Source organism: Orcinus orca, chromosome 3 (genome assembly GCF_937001465.1).
Source record: "Orcinus orca chromosome 3, mOrcOrc1.1, whole genome shotgun sequence".
NCBI lineage: Eukaryota > Metazoa > Chordata > Mammalia > Artiodactyla > Delphinidae > Orcinus > Orcinus orca.
This window is the reverse complement of record NC_064561.1, coordinates 181,234,115-181,258,889: the sequence shown is the minus strand read 5'-3', so window position 1 is coordinate 181,258,889 and position 24,775 is coordinate 181,234,115.

Below are 24,775 nucleotides of genomic sequence, written 5' to 3'. Positions count from 1 at the left end.
TCTGGGAACTTTAAATCCAGTAAGTTACTGACTCTGTAATGTCTTCATGGGGTTCTCATTAAAGCCTCAGCTGAGCTGACAAACAGAAGCTTGGGAAATGGACGTCTAAGGGGCTATTATAGAATTCCACTTTGTGTATGGAAAATTGGATAATCCAGGGTTCTGAGCTTGAACTTCAAATACTCTTGAGAAAAAGCAACCAGTCTATAAAAGAATGTAATTGTAAATTCCCATACTTCAATGGAAACATGCCCACTGGGAAAGTTCAGCAAGGACCAATTCGTATCTTACAATGAACTGAAGTTTACAAATGCATTCTAAATTTGTCTATCACCCAGGGATTCTTGTAATCCAAGACAGCAGAACAGCAGGATGCATTCTGCTTCTGAAACAACCACAATCCCTTCTCCCTGACTTGGGATCCTGCCAAGCAGGGTTCCTTCCAGAAGTAGCATTTATGCTAAAGGAAATGGCTCTGAGTCCATCAGCCCAGCTGGATTTGTATGGCGTTCATACATTTGAAGTGACCACTACCTGATACATGCTCACACATCTGTGTTTCATAGGTTGAGATATACCTATAGATATCTGTGTGTGTGTGTGTGTGTTAAAATCTTTTAAGAAATCTATCCCATTTTAAATAGTTCAAATATTTGGAAAAAATTAGCTAGGAATTTGAAATATGGTTGGTATCTATTTTAGAACCTGCTAAAAATACATTTTTGTTCAGATGGCCACGATTCATTTCACTCTGTCAGTGTATCCTCTGTGGTTCGTTTGCAGCTGGTTACTTGCCAGTGTAAAATATAAGCAATTTGAGTCCTTCATAAGAGTGTGTTTGACATATTTTAACAGTTTCACTCTCCTCTCCTGATGATGCAGTGGTCCTGTGCTCAAGGTTTCGTTCTATGGCTGGCTTTAGAATTTAGAAAAACAGGCACACTGTAATTATTACAGAGTCCCACACCTCTGAGAGAATATAGGAAAAATCAGGGCTCACATACTAGCAATGGTACAGCCAAAGTTTAGATGAACTCTCAAAGTTCCGTGGTATAGTCATAGGTATGAACAGATGATTACCTAAAGACTTATCTATTGGTCAGTCCTTTATCCATCCACCTAAAACGGGGCCAAGCTAAGGATCAAGGCTGAAGGATGAGTGTAGGGGTGTGTGTGTGCGGGGGGCGTATACACACACATACATACAAGTTTATGTGTATATACACATACATCAATGTGTGCATGTGTGTAGTAGGTATCCTTCTCTCTTTTGCTCTGTCTTTGCATCACACATTTCTTCTGCTTCAGAATCATGTGATAAAATTGCCAAAAATCTGCTCAAAGATCTCAGGTTATTCACACCCATGTAGGCAACTGTTAAACCCCAGGATCCTGCACCAGTGTAGTCTCTGTACAGATGCCATGAGGAACAGCTTTCTGGTGTGACATAGAGCATACCAGAGCTGGCAAGAAGGAAACTGTCATCACTGAGCAACTGCCACCCTCAGTTGTTCTTGTCTAATCATTACAAAATGCACATTTAGAAGCTCAGGCTTGAGTCTGAGCCCTAGAACTCTGAGCCTGGGTTTCCTCATCTATTAAACAGCAGTAGCAATTGTTCTCCTGTCTGGAAAAGCTAGAGGATGAGAATGAGGTAATGGATGCACAGTGTCTTCTTAATACTGTAATGCATCTAGGGATGCTTGCATGCCCTGCCTGAACCCCTGTGTCCTGTGTTCAGTGATGCCTTAGATCCTGGGAATGAGCAAGGCAGGATCCCAGGCCCTCGGGGTTTGAACCACAAGGAATCCCTAGGGAGGCTCTCAGCCAAGCCCCTGGGGTGAGCTGAGAATGTCATGTGGGTAAAAGACTGCAGTCAGAGGACAGAGCCAAGGCTTGGGAGCTAAGCAGAGCCTGGAGGGACCCCATGGGCTTGGAAGTGTGCAGAGGGCTGGGTAATCAGAGGATGAGACTGGGGCTGATCTTCCCCAGTGGGTGCATCAGACTAACTCAGAGAAATCGAGTTGGGGCAGGTTTTCTCCCAACAACTGACAACATTTGATCTTCATTTTCAGGCTCAATTTCCCCCTACCTACAGGATCAGTTCTCCTGAAGCCAAGGCAGGATAAGAATTACAGTCAAGGGTACAGGAAGGCAGGTTTGAGCTGACCTGACAGTGACAGTTCTGCTGTTTGGACAGAGGATGCCCATTCTACCCTTCTGATGTCATTCCCTGTCTGAAAACCTCAACTGTTTTCTGTGTCCTGTCTTCCAGGGTGTCTAGAGTCATGTGTGGGTGCCTCTCAGTCCATCCTTAGCAGGACCTGACCCTTTGTGTCATGGTAGCAGGATTTAAAGCAGAAAATTTCTCAGAAATGCCTGGCATGCACTTACCCATTTATTTACCCTTTGCTTTGATTTAGAGCAAATGGCTTCTTTTTGCTGTTTTTTTTTTTATTGTAAGATGCTGTACTTTTGAGTAAGACTTTCAGTGTGCACTTCTTCTGATGTTACCATTTGGATTTCCTGCTCCCATCTTTACACCTGCATTCATACTTAGAAACATTTCAAATCTTTGTAATTGGACATCAGAGGACTTCAAGGTGAGAGATGACAGATGTGACATCTTAAGTGTGACCCTTCACCAATCTGGGGTGCCACCATACCTGGACCCAACATAAGCTCTGCTTCTTCTTCTTCTTCTTTTTTTTTTTTTTAATATCTTTATTGGAGTATAATTGTTTTACAATGTTGTGTTAGTTTCTGCTGTATAACAAAGTGAATCAGCTATACATATACATATATCCCCATATCCCCTCCCTCTTGCATCTTCCTCCAACCCTCCCTATCCCACCCCTCTAGGTGGTCACAAAGCACCCAGCTGATCTCCCTGTGCTATGCAGCTGCTTCCCATTAGCTATCTATTTTACATTTGGTAGTGCATATATGTCAATGCCCCTCTCTCACTTTGTCTCAGCTTACACTTCCCCCTCCCCATCCTCAAGTCCATTCTCTAGGTCTGCGTCTTTATTCCTGTCCTGCTCCTAAGTTCTTCAGAACCATTTTTTTTTTTTAGAATCCATATATATGTGTTAGCATACGGTATTTGTTTTTCTCTTTCTGACTTACCTCACTCTGTATGACAGATTCTAGGTCCATCCACCTCACTACAAATAACTCAATTTCATTTCCTTTTATGGCTGAGTAATATTCCATTGTATATATGTGCCACATCTTCTTTATCAATTGATCTGTCGATGGACACTTAGGTTACTTCCATGTCCTAGCTATTATAAATAGTGCTGCAATGAACATTGTGGTACATGACTCTTTTTGAATTATGGCTTTCTCAGGGTATATGCCCAGTAGTGGGATTGCTGGGTCACATGGTAGTTCTATTTTTAGTTTTTTTAAGGATCTCCATACTGTTCTCCATAGTGGCTGTATCAATTTACATTCCCACCAACAGTGCAAGAGGGTTCCCTTTTCTCCACACTCTCTCCAGCATTTATTGTTTGTAGATTTTTTGATGATGGCCATTCTGACTGGTGTGAGGCAATACCTCACTGTAGTTTTGATTTGCATTTCTCTAATGATTAGTGGTGTTGAGCATTCTTTAATGTGTCTGTTGGCAGTCTGTATATCTTCTTTGGAGAAATGTCTATTAGGTCTTCTGCCCGTTTTTGGATTGGGTTTTTGGTTTTTTGATATTGAGCTGCATGAGCTGCTTGTATATTTTTGAGATTAATCCATTGTCAGTTGCTTCATTTGCAAATATTTTCTTCCATTCTTAAGGTTGTCTTTTCATCTTGTTTATGGTTTCCTTTGTTGTGCAAAAGCTTCTCTGCTTCTTTACTCTGTCTTTGTTCCTGAAATAAAGAGATGAAGTTCTTGAAGCTGGGGACCATATGTTGATAGACACAGTAGTTTTGGTCCAATTCTACAGAAAATTCAGGTGATTCAACAATCAGATCTTTCCCTTAGTTTTATTCTTGGGCTGCTAAATGGCTTCAATTAGAACCATTTGCTCTCAGTTTTATGTGGTCTGTCTACCACCAGCTGCACGTCTCAGATGGGAACATCCTGGCGAAGACCAGTTCCCACAGATGCTTCTTGGTCAAATGTTTTTTTGTGGATGGTGAATCAAGAAAGGTAGAACCTTGATAATACTGACAGTTTCTTCAAGGGCTTTGGCCAAAAAGTGACTCTCAGTGGAGCACTCTTCTCTCATGCTTACAGCTGCAATGGCGTTCTCAGAAGTAGCTCTCAGGTGAGCTTTGGAGGCTGTGTTGCAAACTGCTACACACAAGCTACTTCTGATTTTTAGGACCAGAGTTCAATGTCACAGGACAATTGAGCTTGGGCCGTGAGCTTGGAATTCCTACATCGCTCAGCTAGCTGCAACCGTTGTCAGCCCTGACTCTTCCTTTTAGTTAAAAAAAAAATTACCATGAATTAAAAACAAGCCTACCCAAATTTGTATAAGTTTTTCTCAGTCCTGACTAAGGCATATGTAGGTTATTTTTCTGGGTACTTTTGCATGAGCATTCTAATGATGGAGTGTAATTTGTTTGAGTTTCAGCTATGGAGAAGAGCCAAGATTCACTAACCTGGGTATATATCCTTGGTATAATTGTGTCTTGCTCGATTTCTTTGAAATTCACTCTGCTTTTCCTGAAAAGCTATCTTCTCAATCTCTTTGGTTTGTGTCTGCAAATCTCAATGACCTGAAAACATAAAGGGAGCTGATTCATAGGTTTTGGAAAACTTTGCAAAGAGGCTCTCATTTGGCTGGGTTCCTTTGTCAGGGGCCTGAATCTGATCCCGCTCCCCGAGAGGAGTCTGATGGAGACTCTGACTCGGGTCCTTTTCAGCCCCTCCTGGGAGTGATTATTGAAAGAACAACCCTACCACACTCAAATCCGTAATTGTCTTGGATAGTATTTTTTCCTAAAGTTTCTCATAAGTTCTTTGTAGGTAAACTTGCCTCATCAGCCAAGGAACTGTCCAATTTCCATGAGGTTAAACGATTTCCCCGAAGACTATTAAATCTTAATCCAATTTCAGTAGAACAATCTCGTTCTATTGAATTCATTACAGAAATGTTTCCAAGCTTTAATTGTACGTGCCTATCTAGAAGGATGGTTTTATGTTCATCAAGTTGAAAGAAAACTCTTTCACTTTCAAAATGTTGGGAAACATTTATGCTCCTCATTCTTGTCTTATTTAAATATGCAATTTGTAGACTATACCTTGTTGCTGAAACTATTAGTAAATCAGATTAGTACATTCCAGGACTTAAACTAACCTAAATATAAAAAGTATTTTAAAAAGCTATATTGTAGGTTTGGAAAATAGATAGTGTTTGTTTGTAAACTATAACATTAAAAAGGGACGATTAGATTCCCTCTTTATTAGCCCTGGTAGGAAAAAAAAACAGGCTATGCAAGCCATGTGGTCACATACATGTCAAAAATAAAGAGTTTTTTTTGTGTGTAGGAGCTGGAAGGATAGTAAAGGTTTTTGGAAGAGCAGAGCAGAGAGTGCCACACTTCCAGGGAAGCACCCACTCCTGTACACGTTGCAGAAGCCGTCCAAGATATCTGTTTCCCATTGAGGGGGCACATCAACCGAGGTTGGTGAGAACCTAGGACACTCTTTCAGATGCCAGTGCCTATCCAAGTGCAGAGTGGCCACTTAAAGGAAATCACAGATGACTGCAGGGCATGACAGGCGTTCAAAGGTGGCTTTGAGGAGGCACCTAGTCAGAGTGGAAACAATAAAAGGGATGCCAGTGTGTATGTTGTAGGTGAGAGTTTAATTTGTACTCAGCCTAGTTCTCCAAACAGAGGCTGTCTTTGCTTTATACAAGCATTGTGTGCCACCTGCAAGAACCCTGGCCATACACACGTAACATGTCTTATCCTGTGAGCCACAGTCCTACAAAGCATTGTCCCACCAAAAACGTCATTTGCCCCTGTTGAAAAATGCAGAATCCATCTATTAGCTGCCTCCTCCAATTTCCCTGTATGTCACAGTCATCACCATTTTTCCCAAATCACCCTAACCCCAAGTGCTAAGTCATATCTTGATCATTGCTGCTGTTGATCAGCTAATCGGTACCCAAGTACAGACATTTATCTCTAAAGGTCCTTCTTCCCAGCTCTTCCAGGCCAATCATTCTTCCCAAGTCCATTAGCCCAAGTGTGGGCAATACCAATATTCAGTGCTGCTCATCCGAAATGTAACATATGTAATGTTATATCCAACATTCACATTGTTAAACTATTCCTAGTCTGTCCATCTTATTCCTCTTGTTTCCTCAAGTAGATCAAACTTCATGTCCCCACATCCTTGCTAGATGAGTGACCCCTAGGGGATGATCGTTATCAGAGCTGGTTTATAAATCACAACTCTGACCCACATTAATGTATGATGTTCAGCCAACTACTTGAACTTCTCAGCATATCAATAATAACCTGTGTGACACACATCAATCATCCTCCCCAAACCAGAAAAGATGTCCTTCCAATACTATCACTCCTGTTCCAGATAGGTCTGCTTTTGGGGTCCCACCACCTCACCCAAAATCTCCATCCAGGCATCTGGTCAACCTCTGTTATTGCACATTTTGTGCCCACTATCCACCTTCTCCAGGGTCTCTCATTGCCTAGAACAACACTGTTCAATATAAATATAAAATTAAGTGAGATATTTTACATTTTCTTTCTGCACCACGTCTCTGAAATCCACTGTGTGTTTCTCACTTACAGTAAATCTCAGTTCAGACTGACCCAAGTTCAAGTACTCAGTAGGTACACACAGCCAGTGATGGGTGTACTGGAAAGTACTGGCCTAGAGAATCACAGCGGTGCCTGTCTGGCACTTATCACTCTACTGCACTATCTGTGTTATGTTCAGATCCTAGGGCACCATGATAACATTTAAAATCTTTCAATGCCAAACCACTGCCAAACTAATAAAATAAATATTTCCTAGATGTATTAGTCTGCCAAGGCTGCTATAACAAAATACCACAGACTGGGTGGTTTAAACAATAGGAATTTACTTTCTCATAATTCTTGAGGCTGTAAGTCTAAGATGAAGTTTTTGGCAGGGTTGGTTTCTTCTGAGGTCTCTCTCCTTGGCTTGCAGATGGCAGCCTTCTTTGTTCTCACACGACTGCCCCTCAGTCAGTGTGTTATCTGTATCCTAATCTCCTCTTATTACAAGGACACCAGTCATATTGGATAAGAGCCCATCCCAATGGTCTTAATTTACCCTTAATCATTTATTTAAGGATCATGTCTTCAAAGACATTCTGACATATCAGGGGTTAGGAGTTCAACATGACTTTTAGGGGGACACAATTCAGCCCATAACACTGGACTGTCATGGAGGGCCCTCAATATTATTAGCAGAAATATTTCTCATATCCTTCTCTTTTGTTTCCTAATCTCTAGGAAATTTTACCCCTGACTCACCTTAGAACATCCCACTGTCTGTTTACCTCCACACCTTCTGTTTGTCCCCCACAGGGATATGTGCCATGATCACCCTGCTGCCAAGACCCTTCAAATTCTCTTCCAAGTTCCCTCCCCCATTGGGCCCCTCCTTATCCCTTTATTAAAAGTAATGCACTCTTCAACCAAACCTTTAAAGTTGGCATGAACAGTGCATTGCCTCAGGTTACAGTTATTTATTTGAAATATAATAGCACTATTGCAGGGTAAGTTATATGAAACTATGATAGAATGCCTAGCACAGGGATTGAGCAAGGGGGACATGTGGGATGCATCTGAGTCCCTTGCCTTTTATTACACAACCACATAATGAGAACTCATTGAACTGAATCAGGGCAGTCAGGAAGACCTTGGCAATAGGCGGTGATAGCTCAGTGGCTTATATTAGTATCTGAGTTTGATGAGATTACCATAGAGCCCACACTCAACTGAAAGCCTTGTCATAGACACAAATCTCAACTTGTCTACCGAATGGGCACAGCTATGCTTCTCCTGGGCTCTCAACAGACACTTGCACGCAGGCTTCTCCAACTAAAGGCAGGAGACAGCAGGCTTCATTATACATTCTTGGCTTCCTCTGGCTGTCCAAAGCAACTAAACCACCTCCCATTTAATCAAAGACTCACCTAAATCTTTGTTTTGAAATCACCTGTGAGTTTTTAATGAATATAATGATTTTTGTTTGTGCAACAGGATCAGTATATGACTTCTTTAATGATAAAAGCCCAGGTAGGAAGGGGCTAAGCAAGCACCTGGCCCAGAAGCATTTGTTGGGCAAGACACATCTGAAAGCACCTGGCACCTCTCTCTGGTTAGCCTACTAAATGTCTCAGCTCCAGGGTCCTCGGGGACGATGAAGCATTTGTGGTCCACTGCATGCCTTCGGCCGCCTGCAGCCTTCCAAATGCAGGGGCTGTCGTTACCAGTGTAGATCTCCCCGACTGCTCTTTCCTCTGTCTGGAAGCTTAACCAGAAATTTCCCCAGTACAGTAACTCCTGGCCTGACTGTGGAGTGACCCTGACTGGGTAACTCTGAACCAATATTCATCTTTTTTTTTTTTTTTCCCCCCATGACATGGATCAGGGGCAGTCCCTGAGAGACAGATCTTTTTCCTTTTTTTCTCTCTAATCCTTTATTCACTTCACTAGAAAGAGATAAAGGGATTTACCCTGTGCAGATGACTAGATTCTCTTTATTCTTTTTAACAGCAAATGATGCTTCTATCAGATGTGACTCTTTAACCCTGTACAGTAAAAGGAGAAAAAGGAATCTTGAGCTAGAAACATATTATTATTATTAATGTTTTGCTTATTCCTCACCCAGAGTTTAATGACCAACCCGATTTCAAGCCCAAACATTCACATTATTCCTTTTAAACAGTGGACTGGTAGATGGGCTCTAGTTCTACCATCCCTGGGGTCAAAAGTGGTCCAACAAGGAAGTACTCAATAATTATTAACAATTATTAGGAGAAAAGTGGAGTGAGTATTTGCCTTTTGAGAACTACATCCCCAAAGTAATGTTTTCTGAAGGAAAGAAAATGGCTGGCAGATCCACCCACGACTTCACAGTTTCCACTTGGGGCCCATGGTAAAGGGTGTGGCTGGGACTTGTAGGGAGGAGATTACCGAGGGTAGCCCTGCCCAGATAGGGACAGTTCCTAAAGGATTTAATGTAAGGGGTTTGTGTCACCCTCTGAGACTCCCAGGACTTTTCTATCTAGATCAAACTTCCCTGGCATTCTGATCTCCCCTCAGAATGAGAAATAAAGGAATCCCATACAAGGACTGTCATCTATGACCCCACACTGAACCAGAAATCCAAACAAATAATGTGAATTTTCTCCAAGTTCAAGGGTGAAATTTTAATAAAGTGGGTTCAGATTGTATCAAAGTACTTGTTTCATGTTTATTCTAAGTTATTCAAAAAAATCCCCACTGTTTTCTTTTGGAAGGCCGTGCCAAAGCCAAGTTCTATCTGATTGATGGACTGTTGATCATAGTGATCCGAAAGTCATTTCCTGCCATCAGGATATCCTGGGGCAGGTGGGGAATCATCTGGACATCTCAAGGCCACCGTAAACCCCTGACATGGGATCAGCCTCAGCAGGTTTACTCTGATCCGGGTCTGTGCAAAGTCCTCGACAAGGCAGAGCTGAGCTGCCCAGAGGATGTTGGCCTCAGGCTCTCTTCACTCCTTCCCCACAAGGAGCCCCAGCCCTGGACACCTCGTGGCCAGGCCGCCAGGGCATACGTTCCTCCCTCCAGGCGGTAGCATCTGACTAGTGATCCCTGTACCCTCGGTCCAATGCTTCATTGGTCCCAGTAGGGAGCTGAGCAGAAACACCTGGTTTCTAGAAGCTGGTGATGGCTGCTAGCAAGCACATCTACGGCTTCCCAGAAAGGAAGCAGTCAGCCACCATAACAATGCACATCATGCTCGGTTGTGCAGGCATGCCATAATTCCAGTGAACTCCACGACCTCAGCAAGGCTGACACAGCCAGTCCTGGGTTAGTGGTTTGATGGTGAAATAAAAGAAAACTGGCACCTGGCCATGCCCCAACACACAGGGACCATAACTGCCCAGCCTTCAGAGGGCTCCCCCTACCAGGCCCAGTGCTAGGGCCTTTGAGTGCATCATCTGGCTTACTCCTCACAGAAACTCTAATGGGGCAGATGTTTGTAACCCACATTGCAAGTGAGGGAACTGAAACTTCTAATGGTTAAGTGATTTATTAAATATTTGCCAATCAAAGGAAGAACTGGGTTTGAACCAAAGTTTCCCCTTCTCTCTAAATGGCTGTTAATGTTAGGACTCAGCCGCATACACTGTCTCTTCTATACACCCATCTGTCTCTCTTAAAGTTTCAATTCAAACTTCAGCTCCTCTGCAGAGTTTCTTCGATTTACAGAGAGGTCTTACAGCTATGTGCTCAGTTATCATACCAGCCCTGCTGAAGCAATGAGCTCTGCCATGGTTAGAATCTGACCTAAATCTGCTACTCAAGAGAATCTGAAGACCTGGAAGACAGGGAACAGGTACTTTGCTGTGAGGACTGCCAGCATCCATCACAGGATGGACAACATCCATTTGGCAAAGGGGGGAAAAAGAGGAAAGGGAAGAACAGAGGAAGAAGGAGGGATGGAAGGAAGGAAAGAAGGAAGAAAGGGAGGAAGGAAGGGAGGAAGGGACTGGGGAGGAGGGAGGGAGGGAGTTAGGAAGGAAGGAAGGAAGGCAGGAAGGAAGGGAAGAAAAGTAGACTTTTTGTATGACAACCACAGCCATCTGTCAGAAAAGAATATTATTATTTCTAGTGTATGAATTGAAAAATAAATGGACAATTAAATGTGGCCTGAATTTTTCCATTGTGGGGTAATTAATGGGACAGTTCTGACCATGTGACCCACAGGAGGAAATTATCATATGTCCACAAAGAGGGATTAAGAATCAGAGAGAAAATATTTGATTTCTATTAGGAGCCAATTAATGAAATTTTAATTCAACGTTTGTTGAGAGTGATAGCTTGATACTTACATTATTAATTGACCATATTTTCCTTAACTCGAACTAAAATAATAAAAATATTTAAGTAAAGAAAAACTGGTCCATTTTCTGACCTAATAAAAATATGGAATAATCTTCCCTAACACAGAGTACGATGCCAATAGGTGCTCAATGAATGCATGCTGAAAGCATGCATAAATACATGAATGTCTGAATCAGTGAGTAAATGAATCTTTCTCTACCATTGGCATAGATAATATAACAAAAGTGAAGACAGTCAAACTGAAAATAGGAGTGAAAAGCAAGATAAAGTTGAGCTCCCCAGAGGATTACTGAGTAGTAAGATAGCACCAAGAAATTCATTAAGAAGGGATTAAAAGAAAAGTTAAGGAAAACTAAGAGACACTTAAGAAGATACACATAGAGACTCCAGTAAACTCTCAGTAGCAACAATAGTCTACAAGTTGACAATTGAAACAGTTTCCAATTTAATAAAAGCCCTGCATCTTTTATAAGAAACTCAATCTGATATCAAAGTGAGTTGAGAAAAACAAATCCACATAGGATCATAAGATAGGGAAATTTAGAACAACAAAGCAAAGGAAAAAAATGTAAACATTTTCAGAATTTTGTTTAACAAAAAGAAATATGTTAGATTGGTAGCAGACTTCTCACTGGTAAAATTGATGAAGAAAGCATTGGAATAGCAACTTGAAATTGCTAAGGGGAAAAAATCAACCTTGAATTATGTGTTGTTCCTTGACTATTCAAATTTATGATATAAAATAAAACATTTTCAGTTTTAAAATTCTAAGCGAGTTAACTAACGTCCTACAATTAAATAAACTAAACATGATAAAAAGAGGAAAAGTGTAGGTAGAGGCATGGAATGGGATTACAGAAACTATACTCACCTAAGACTTTGCTAACATACATGTGGTATTATAATTAATTATGGGTCTAAATTTGATTTTTGTGGTTAAAGGGCTGACACTAAAATTCTAGATAACAGAAACAGAATGAGGAGGTCTGGGTGGGTAGCTAAAGCACAACAAGCTCCTTACCCTACTGTAGAAGAACAGAGATCCTAAATAGTTTCAGACATTGTTACAAAAATTCAGAGTGAACCATAATTACTAAAAGTATGGGTAACATTAAAGAAAGAATGAAGAAACTGTTTTAATCTAGTAGAAAGCAATATTAGAAACATAAGCCAAGAGAGAAAGAAGGAGAATTGCTGTTTACATTAATCATTTTAAAAATCTTCCAAATGTTCCCTTCCAGTGGTTAGTGAATCCCTCATTTGTGAGTTGGTGCTCTTCCCTCACAAGGAAGAAACTCGAACTCACGTCCCAGACTCTTGCAGCTTAGGTGCAAGCATGTGACCTTGGCTCCACCAATCAGCATATTTGGACAAAACTGAATGAGGCTTCTATCCAGAAACCAGAACATCTAAAAAGTAGATGCCTTGTGGATTCCAGCATGGTAAGGGGAAGGGTAAAGACCCGTCCACCAGGTCCAGCCCTGGCATCCACACTGAGCACCGCAGGGCTGTCAGCAAAGGCTGGGCTGAGCGGGGCAGTGGGCTTTTCCTGCTATAGCAATCCCGCAGTGTCAGGTGGGCGCTGCTCCTGACTGAACCACCTCAAAGGATGGTTCTCTTCCTCTGGGACACTCTCTGAGTGTCTCCAATATTTTATTATTTATTTTCATGATTATTTTTTCTGTTTTAACGATCTAGAATTGATTTATGTGTAACCAACAACCCTGAAACGTATGATACCTGGTGAAGAAAACACAATGTCATTATGGTAATACTTTATTCAAACAGGATTCTTCAGTGGATGCAAAAACTAAATGAATGAACATTTGATAAACAATAAACATGTACATAGACTCAAAATTACTTGTTAATTACAAAGGGAATATTAACTTTACCATGGGTTCACCTAACACAATCTTAACCAGGTAATCTGAGTTAATATCCCTAATGAGATAACCTGACATCCTCTGAATACAGATATGATGCCCTAGAAGGAAAACATTTTTTTAGCATTTATGCCCCCAAAGAAGCATAACTTGTGTTTATCATGAGGAAGCATGCAATAAACCCAAATTGAGAGACATTGTACAAAATAATAGGGCTGAATTCTTAAAGTCAGAATCATAGAAGAAAAAAGGATGACTGAGTACATATTCTGAATTAAAGGAGACTAAATAGACATGGCAATTAAATGTAATATGGGATTTTGAATTGGATCCCAGAGTATAAAAAAGAAAAGTAGCTGCAATAAATATTATTGGGAAAATTAGTAAAATTTGAAGGTGAACTGTGGACTAGTATGTAGGTAAGGTATGTACGTTTATGGTATGTAAAGTTATGTAAATGTATGTAAAACCTTTATGTAACTGAGAAGATGTACGATGCTGAGAATCTTTTACTTAATGGAAATACCAAAGATGAGAAACAATTTTATATGCCAACCCTAAAATCCTGGTTCTTCCATATTTTCCCTCAATTTTATTTGTAAAATGCCTGTTCTTACTTTAGCTCATTACTTAGCGAATAAGAGCCAAGTGAACATTCAGCATTCTGCCTTCAAAATATAATTGTTCAAATCCAAAAGTTTATTTGGTACCATTGCTTTTCCCAGGATACTGCGCACCATGGTTTTACAAATTGTTCCACCACTGGTAACATGGGCCACCATAATTCCAGCCTCCTGAAAAATCCCCACCCCTTTTTCCAGTCTTGACCACCCAGCCCCAATGCAATGACAAGCATTTTAGATTTTTGTTACAACACTACCCTACTTTGAAGTAGCAATGTCAGCACTAGTTCCCTATTATCATGATAAAGATGTTTCATAAACTGCCCTGACAGGCAATACCTTAAACCATGCACAAGTATTACTGCCCATGTGCCAGTGGTCAGTTGGATCATTTCAGTGATCTCAGGGGCACCTTAGTCGACTGCAGTTCTTGTGAGTGCCTTTGCTGATGGATTCTGGGCTGTCTCACACATTTGGGGTCAGATGACTGTTGTCAGTCTAAGATGGCTAACATGACTGGGCTCTCAGTCACGGGTCCCTCACATCCTCCATCCCAACATGCATGTCATCATAGTAAGTTCAGAGATCCAAAAGAGAGCAAGGATAATCATGCCAGAGGACACGTGGAAATTCACATGTATTTGACATTCTTGGCTCACATCTAATTGGTCAAAATAAGTCACATGGCTGAGTGCAAAGCAAAATTGAAGGGAACAAAAGTTCTAGGGCCAATAAGTGGGTACAGGGAGACCTTTAATTGGGATCTTTGTCCAGTCAATCTACCACACAGAGTCACCTGACTTGCAGTGAAGGAACAATTCCAGATCAGTGTGGAAAATATGATAATTTCCATAGGTAATACTTGGTGAATCCAGTATCTATATTGAAAAAAAAAAAAAAGAGTCTTGGCTACTACCTCCCACTAGAGACAAAAAATCAACTTGAATTGGACAGACTTAAATATGCAAAAGAAAACAACAAAGCTTCCAGACACATCTCCTCTAATTTGTTCCCATCCTTATTATTGGAGTTGCCTCTAGAAAACACAAATCAGTCCATAAAAGTCCCCTCCTCAGAAATATGAAATGTCCCTACCGTCTTCAAAATAGATTTCAAACCTTTTTGCATAGCTCTCCAAGTCCTTCAAAACCTTACCTCAAGCTATGAGTCAGCCATCTCAGGCAGGAGTCACACCAGAAAACACCTGTTTTTTCAGAGCCTGGCTTTGCACTCCCCCACTCATGCTTCCAGCTTTCTGTGCCCTCTTTAACTGGTGAAATATTAATTATGATAATCAAATGGTATAGGCTCTTGAAACTTTCCAGGGTTCCCCTATCGCAGGCAAAAGGAATTCCTTCTCCTCTTTGCCTTTGCACGATCTGATTCAGAGCCACTTTGTTGGCTCCTGTGAGCACACAGTGTGACTCCTTTAGCATCCCAGCTCTCAGCAACATCCCTGCCTCCTGCTGGACAGCCAATAAGTGTTTGTGCAAAGAAGAAATTGATGGAAGGGAGACACAGGATGTAAAAAGGAATTTGAAATCCCACAAGGACTCAGAGGCAAAAAATATACCAATGAATTTTCACTGCAAAGTAAAGGAGCTGTTACAGTGGAGGATTACTGGACTGAATGTCAATATTATGACATAGTACGAGTGTGTTTCGTGTTTGGTAATTGCAATCATTGTTGCTTTTGTTGTGGTCATCCATTTACAATGCTTGGTGTCAGTTGATTTATCTCTTGTAAAAATAAAATACAGTGTGTGTGTGTGTGTGTGTGTGTGTGTGTGTGTGTGTGTGTGTGTGTGTGTGAGTTGTGAGCAAATGAAGAATCAAGGTACAGTTTACTTGGATTTGGGAGAAATGGGAGTTCATTAAAACTTCACATTATAATGTGAAATAAATGTTGATATTTGTTTCACAGTGATGGCCACAGTATCCTCCCCCCCTTTTAACTCTGTAGATTGCTAGGGATGGGGGGAAAAAGGATGTTACATTCTTTATTGACCAAGTAATTTAAGTTCCAATAATTATTTAAATTAGGTTTCCCATTGTCTCTTATTTTCATTCTCACTGAGGGGAAACAGTCTTGTAAAAATAGTGGAGAGCGTCTTTCTAGAGGTCTTTCTAGACACGATGGCTGAGCTTGGCTGGATGGCCCAGAGGGAAGTTCTTCGAACCAACAAGAGATTTTTGCTCAAGACATGCCCGTAGGAGCCTGTTATGATCACAGGTAGTTACCCCTCAGCCAACCACAGCAGCTGAGATTCGTAACTTGGGTTATGTCTGTTGCTTAGAATGAGCTGAGACGTATTCCCTGGAATATTATTAGCCTTGAAGTGATTTTCCAGGCAGCCCATGACAAGGCTTATTTATTTTTAAAGAAGTCTGTACGATATTAATATTTGCCTTACTAATAAGATATTTGAAGACTGTTTCATGTTTTTCCCCTATACATGTTTAAGTGGAGTGAAATCCCCAAATCTTAGAATCTACTGTAATTTATATAAGACTTAAATTGAGACAGATCTTACTAAACTCTTTTGTTATGACTCAAAGACACATCTTTTTCCTGGTCACAAAGACAGATTCATTCTCCTTTTAATGACTCATTTTGATTGTTCTTATGGACAGAAGCTACCACCAGGTGAGTGTGGACTATGGGAGTGGGATCCACCAACTTGGTTGTACAGAGATCTCGGGTTGTTCCAACCCCTCCTTTACTGTCTGGTGCACATCAAACACAAGAAGAAGCTTCAGGGTTGCAATGAAACAGCTTTGGCTAAGCTGATATTGGAAGAGCCAATAGCTTGTCATTCACAATAGTGGAGACCAGGTTCCTGAAAACCACAGAGGGAGTCTGTTCCTGAAACATGAGCAATTCTTGCCCCAAAATGTGTTGTTCTATTGATATTTGGAGGATATCTCCCTCTTCCAAAATCATATTTGAATTTTTTGGGCTGCTCTTTCATTTTTTTTATTGAAATATAGTTGATTTACAATGTTGTGTCAGTTTCAGGTGTACAGCAAAGTGATTCGCTTATATACATATGTTTTTTCAGATTGTTTTCCATTATAGGTTATTACAAAATAATTACATATAGTCCCTTGTGATATACAGTAGCTCTTTGTTGGTTAATCCCAAACTCCTAATTTAGTCCTACCCACCTTCCCTCTTGGATAACTGTAAGTTTGTTTTTTATGTCTGTGGGTCTATTTCTGTTTTGTAAATAAGTCCATTTGTATCATTTTTTTCAATTCCACATATGAGAGATATCATATGATATTTGTCTTCCTCTGTCTGGCTTACTTCACTTAGCATCAGGAATCTGAAATCAAACCTGGTCTTCCACACAGGGTGAAATACGAAGAGTTGTAGTCACTTAATGATGCTATGGAGACAGAGAATGTGTACACACAGCCCGAGACGCTACTGTTGGATCTGGGGCAGGGGTGGTGAGGTGGAAGCCCTGGGTCAGCACCACTGGGTGGACAGACACTCGATAGGAGGCTCAGGTCCATCAGCACGTGGCCACCGCAAAGCAGCCAATATCACTCCAAAGCAGAGTCCACAATTTAAGGGAGAATTAACAATAACTGCTCCAAGTTTCTGTCCTGCTGGTTTGATAAAGAATGATTCCATGGGGCTTCCCTGGTGGCGCAGTAGTTAAGAATCAGCCTGCCAGTGCAGGAGACACGGGTTTAAGCCCTGGTAGGAGAAGATGGCACATGCCGCGGAGCAACTAAGCCCATGCGGAGCAACTGAGCCTGCACTCTAGAGCCCGTGAGCGACAACTACTGAAGCCCATGCTCCTAGGGCCCGTGCTCTGCAACAAGAGAAGCCACCGCAATGAGAAGCCTGCGCACCGGAAAGAAGAGTAGACCCCACTTGCCGCAACCAGAGAAAGCCCACGCACAGCAACGAAGACCCAACACAGCCAAAATAAATTAATTAATTAATGAAAAAGAAGAATTCCATGGGATGCACATATATTTGAGCTCTTAGATATAAACTAATTATAGATTACTCTGAGTTTTAAAAATACTAAAGCAAATACCTGCAGACTTCATATTTCATATTGCTCTGATAGGAAATGAGTGAGAAAGGAGTTGAAGAGATGTTTCAGTTAACTATAATCATCTGAACATTATTATATAAATGGCAATTCTAAGGTACCAATAGTTTTGCAAAACTATAACCGGTAATTTAAAAATACCCAAGAAGATGTATAAGGCCATGGATTTGAATCCTTACCTCTCCCAATTTGTTTCCGAAATGCCAAAAATAACATAACAAGGAAAATATTATACAACTTATAAAGTATAAAGAAGTCCTACATGCCTAAAATATGGAAAAGCTTTGGCAGAAAACTGAACTGGTGGAAACTACTGGCTAAGAGGAACCTTCTGTAGAGAGAAGGGAAGTTCCTCCAGTCCCCCTGAATTTCCTGTCCCATGAGCAGCTCTTGGGTCCGAAGGTCTGAGGGTTAGATCAGAGCCCAGTGAGCAGAAGTCCTGCTTGGCCATGTTCACCGAGGATGGGGGAGGTCAACCCACTCTGTCCTCAAATTAGTGATGTCAGTTTCCAATGACTTATCAATAATGTAAACAGACTTTAGAAAACTCTTCGAGGCCTTCAAGAGGTTATGACTTTGGGCAAGCAACAGAAAAACTTAAACCTTCAAAGCCTCCTTCTTAAGCCTACGATGAGCATGAAGCAGTGTGAAAGCAGTAAAGCATTTTGGGAGATAGCGTGGACACCATATTTTTAACTGTTATAGAGGAAGTTAATAACATAAAAGCTGCACCAGAAGATCTAATTAGTGAATTAGAAAGTCAGTTTTTAAAACTCTTGAATACAGAGAAGGGATAGAAAATAGCTTTCATTTTGTGCACCCATTATTGCTGACTGGGGGTGGCTGTTTGTGTTAACAAAGACCATGAGGTTTTGCTTGGATGCAGCAGGAAAGGATGTACTGACTGATAGGGCTGTCTTCTATGGTATGACTTCTGAATCTGAATTTAAAATATCATCAAGGATCTGACGAATATGAAGAAAAATAAAGCACACGTCTTCTAGGAACCGACCATTTTCCTGCAAAGAAACAAGCATCAGATCAGCTTACATGTCTGTGGAACCACCTTCACATAATTCTAAGGGAAAATGATTATGATTGTTGAATTCTATACTCAACCCACCTTCATGCATGTGCAATGGCAGAAATAAATAAGTAAAAAATTAAATAAATGGAAAAGAGCATAGAAAATATGTCATCTATGTGCCTCCTTTTACAAATTAATTTTCTAAAACTGAACTAGAATGAAGAAATCAAGAAAGAAGACATGGTACAGAAGAAAGATTGCTGAGCAATAGAAAATATTAAACATTTATTTAAGTAGAAACTATTGCTTTCTATGTATTCTAAGAAATACAAACATTTCTTAATATTTGTGTTTGCAAATATTATGAAATTATTCTTGTATTGTGTTTAATATCTGTATCAAAAATATTGTATTATTTCATCCCAACTGAGAGGTGGCAGTGTGGATAAAGAAAGACTGTGAGTTAATGAGAACTATTCATTCTTGACATTAATTGAAAAATAGAGACTCAATTGTATTCCTTTTAAGATGTGTTTGTAGGGCTTCCCTGGTGGTGCAATGGTTAAGAACACACCTGCCAATGCAGGGAACATGGGTTTGAGCCCTGGTCCAGGAAGATCCCACATGTGGTGGAGCAACTAAGCCTGTGCGCCACAACTACTGAGCCTGTGCTCTAGAGTCCACGAGCCACAACTACTGAGCACATGTGCCACAACTACTGAAGCCCGCACTCCTAGAGCCCATGCTCCACAACAAGAGAAGCCACCACAGTGAGAAGCTTGCACGCCACAACCAAGAGTAGTCCCCGCTCGCCACAACTAGGGAAAACCTGTGCACAGCAACGAAGACCCAACACAACCAAAAAAAAAAAAAAAAAAAATTGGTTGTAAAATTTCAGAATAGAAAAAATGACTCCAAAAAAGGCCTTCAAGAAAGGCTGAAAGTGATGCCTTGTTGGGAATAAATAACCAACCAAGGGACCTGGGAGAGGAGGACAAGGACAAGGATGGTGACTCCAGTAAAAAAAATGGGAAGTGCAGCCCCCAAATTCCTCAGGGAACATGGGCAGCAGCCGTTTTTCCTGGGATGAGGCCAAAAGGCTTAAAAATAAAAACATGTTGTCAGGCTGTGTCTTGGATGAGAGTTAAAGAGGGGAAAGGTGAGCTGCAAGCCACAGGACCAGCGGGCTCAGGCTGAGTCCTGAGAAGACTAAAATCATCACTTTGGGGGTCCTCCCATGGAATAAGAAGCTGAAAACTCCAGGGGGGTGGGGCTGGGGGTAGAGATGAGGCCGAGAAGGAGAAAAGGTTCAGTCTGGGCAACTGGGGCCTTGAGAGGCTGGTCTTACCCAGGAACTTGGTTCGTCTCTACAGGTAATGTCTGGTAGATGTGCTAGAGAGAATATATATATATATATTTTAATTTATTGGGGGCTTCCCTGGTAGCGCAGTGGTTGAGAGTCCACCTGCCGATGCAGGGGACACAGTTTCGTGCCCCGGTCTGGGAAGATCCCACATGCCGCGGAGCAGCTGGGCCCGTGAGCCACGGCCGCTGGGCCTGCGAGTCCAGAGCCTTTGTTCCGCAACGGTAGAGGCCACAACAGTGAGAGGCCCGCGTACCGCAAAAAAAAAAAAAAAATTGGAATTGATTTACAAGGTTGTGTTAGTCTCAGGTGTACAGCAAAGTGATTCAGTTATGCATATACATATACTCATTCCTTTATAGATTATTTTCTCATATAGGTTATCACAGAATTTTGGGTTCCCTGTGCTGTACAGTAGGTCCTTGTTTCTTATCTATCTTATATATAGTAGACTGTGTGTGTTCATCCCAAGCTCCTGATCTATATACCTCACCCCACCACATTTCCCCTTTGGTAACCATAAGTTTGTTTAAGATATCTCTAAGTCTGTTTCTATTTTGTAAATAAGTTCATTTATAACATTTTTTAAGATTAGATTCCACATATGAGAGGTATCATATGACATTTGTCTTTCTCTCTGACTTACTTCACTTAGTATGACAATCTCTAGGTCCATCCATGTTGCTGCAAATGGCACTATTTCGTTCTTCTTTATGGCTGAGTAATAGTCCATTGTACTTGGAATATTCTTTATCCATCCCTCTGTCAATGGACATTTAGGTTGCCTCCATGTCTTGGCTATTGTAAATAGTACTGCAATGTGGAGGATATTTTTAATTATACATTTTCATAAATTGCAGTTAGTATGTGTACCCAAAATTTTAAAACACTGTCTGTGAAGGAAAGGGACAGAAAAAGGATCCCCCAGCTTGGTAAGTTTCCAGAAAACAAACCCAGCAAAGATGTCCAGTAAAAATGTGTCGATGCTGGTCTTACCAATGTAGATGTTAGGCTGAGCCACATGAAACTGTCGAGATTCTGTTTTTTCACCTACAAAATAGTCATTTCACATGGTTCAAACTAATCGCTGAAGGTCTCTGTTGACACGGTAGGGAGTTCATACTTGGCCCTGATCTGATTAACATGTATTAATTGTGTTGAAATTGAAGGAGGGTGCACTCCATTTCATTCAAGGAATCACTTGGCTTCTGGAGGGCACATTCCAGATTTTGAAATATAAAGAGAGAAACTGACAAGATCATTTTCAGAAGTTTCTTTTCATATGTTTACTAATGTGCATTTAAAGAGTTTATTTTAAAATTGTTTATTAGTATGAACAAATGAGTGACCAGAAGTAGAAAAGTTTTGTTTCTCTGACTACAAAGAATATCTTCACCTTATGGATAGTCAAATGGTTGTTTTTTTTTATATACTCCCCCAAACTATTCATAACCATTTGTGAAAATTAGCATAGGGATAAACTTGGAAGATTGATCTAATGATTTAATGTAAAGTGAAGTTAATAAATAATCATATTTGTTAATTATTAGTAAATTGAAGTATTTAATTTAAATTTAATTTAATATATAATTTTGTTTCACTCAACATTAGCGACACTGGGTCATATTTAAAGAAACTGAACTGGAAACATACTAGCTATAAATATTGGATGACATGCTTAAGAGATGTCCTAGCGTTTGATAAAGGCTTTAGCTGCAGATCTGTGGCAGCTGGCAATCTGCCTGGATAACTTCTAGAGAAAAGCTGAAATTACTCGATATCTAAAGAGCAACAAGTGGGGCTTTGGGAAAATAAGATTCTGGTCTCTGGCTCCCCTGGGACCTTCCTAAGCCCTAGAAGTCTGGTCAGGCAAAAAAATATGCAGAGAAGATTATGCACAAGGATGTTAAAATTAAACTAAATACAAAATAGAAGCTTTAGGGAGCTACAAATTGGGAGAGAAGCCATTTCCTAATAGTAAACCTTTTGAAAAGCCTAACAGAGGAAGCACAATCGCCCTGGAAACAAAACTGGCAGAATCTCCTCTTTAAGTTTAATATGGATCAAGTGAATTTGCCAGGTCTGAAAATATGTGCCCAGTTCTGTGTACACATGCATGTGTGCACACACACACATGCACACAGGAAACCAGAATGCCACTGCAGGCTTGAACAGAAGAAGGAGAGATTGGAAAGAAGCTGAGACCATGGGATGTGGGCAGTGTGAGAGAAAAAGAGGGTGTCTCATCCATGCCACATCCCAAAGAGGGACCCTGAACCGTGTGTGCAGTACACGTGGAGACAAACCCAGGGTGGGACCATGAACTCATTCCCCTCTAGAGTGTATAAGAGAAAGTTAACAATTGACAGGAAAAGCAGATTGAGGCTGTTCTGAGCCAAGTTAGACTGATGCACATGCATTCCTTCCCCACCTCAAAACAAACAGGGTCTTGGAGGGAAATGACCAGACAGCCAAGAGTACCTGCTGGAATGGAGACTCAGGTCTGTCCCCTGCCCTCCCCCTGCTGGGGTTTTCCCAGCTGCAGAAGCTCCTGCCAGGCGTTGCCCTGGACAGAAATCTCAGTGTGTCACCTGGTTCTTGAGGGAGACCAGCCCCCCCACAGCGTTCTCGCCTGGGCAGATGTAAAGATGGAGGCTGGTGGGAGCAGCCCTGGATGCCCACTGAGCAGAGAGGCGCTGGTACTGATGTTGAGGCGTGAAGCTGACCTTTCCTAAAGCCCGAGTAGATGCTTCCAGATGTAACTGGGCTTGTGTCAAGCTGTCTGTAATGACCCCGTCCATGTAGAGCTATAGGTGCATATCCCAACTGCCTGGGACTTACCCCTCATTGTGTTAAGATCCAGCACTCAGAGATGGGGAGCCCAGGAAAAGGACTCCCCTCACCTGAGGACTTGTTCCAACCTGTGTTTGCCTCACATTTAACAGGCATGAAATGATAAGGAAACCCACTAGTCTGATGGCATGAAGACTAGAGAGAAATCGTCAAACCATAAAGAATTAAAAGGAAAAGTCAACACATCTGAGCAAATGATAAATATGGGAGCTGAAGAGAGGAGTGTCAAATGCCCCTTGGAGGATTCAATTCAGGTCAATGAGAAGATCAGAGAAATGAGGAGGGACTCCGTTTGGAGAGCCCGGGTAAGGCATCCGACTGACGCAGCAGACACACAGGCAGACACTCACGCAGACAGACACCCAGGTAGACAGACACCCAGGCAGACTGACACCCAGGCAGACTGACACCCAGGCAGACACCCAGGCAGACTGACACACAGACAGATACCCAGGCAGACACCCAGGCAGACACCCAGGTAGACAGACACCCAGGTAGACAGACACCCAGGCAGACTGACACCCAGGCAGACTGACACCCAGGCAGACACCCAGGCAGACTGACACACAGACAGATACCCAGGCAGACAGAGCAAGCAGGTGTTAAAAGAAGCAAGAGTCAATCCAAGAAAGAAAGAAGAAAGGACCCAACACTTGGTCCATGAATGAAGCTCTGATGGAGGGAGAGAGAGGGAGCTTTTCTGAGTCCACGCTGATTATTGTAAAACCTGAGGCTGGTACTAATCTACCCAGCATTACAAATGTTGCAAAGAAAATGCTAAAGGAGTACAAAGGAGGGAGGGATTATTGCCAGGAGGGAGACAGTCACAGTTCAACTGACTCTCGAAGGGTGGACGTTAGAGAGATAGATGCAGCCAGACAGAGCAGTGGACCTCAAGTGGGTGAGGCAGTGTAACCAGAAACCCAGAGGCAGGAGGCCAGGAGACTGCTCACACCCCCAGCCGCCGGGGGTCTGCGGGGGCACAGGAGGGGCGTTCAGTGTGGACAAGAGGGGTTGCATCTTGTACTAATTTTGATGAATTGGTGGATTTGTTTGTTTGTGGTATGCAATGAGGGCAGAGGAGTTGGATAGGAACTGGGGTTCTTTTTCAGAGAGCATAACAAAGATGAAGAGAGTGGGTGACAAGAGAGAGGGAAACAGTCCCAGCTCCTCCTCCGAAGGGTTTCTGCAGCGTCTATGACAGTGATGATCGGGGAAAGCCGAGCCCAGTAGCAATGGTGGAGGAGAGGCACTCAGACTTGGGGACACCTTTGTTGCTGGGAAAAGGAGCAAGACGAAATTGAAGAAAACAGTCAGATATTGAACAGGAATGTCCAGAATCATGGTGAGAAATATAGGAAGCTAAATAAACATGAAGAGAAGCTTTGGTTTCCTATTTGGCATAATTGCGATGTGCTGCTGAGACATTCAGCTCAACACCTGAAACTAGCAGGATGAAGCTGGAGATGGGAAATTTGAACTGTGCTGGGAGACAGGAGAGCTCATGCCTTAGACAGGTCATTTCCAGACCTCAGCACACAGTGACATCACCTGGAGGGAGCATTAAACCTCCAGAGAGTGTCTGAGTCATCAAAGCCTGGGAACTGGCATTGTTGCTGCTAGTCAGGGCACCACACTTTGAGAATCACTGCCTTAGAAAGTAAATTACAAGGGGATGGGCTGTGGGAAAAGAACTGAAAAGGACCAAGGAGTAGGGATCTTACGAGGAGCTGTTCTCAAGCTAAACCACCCATTAGAACACCCAGAGGAGCTTACAAATACCAAAACAGACACAGCCACCACCCCACCCAAGAGAAAAAAGCTCAGTCCCACCCCCCTCCCCCCTACCCTGAGACCCTGGTTGAGTTGGCCTTG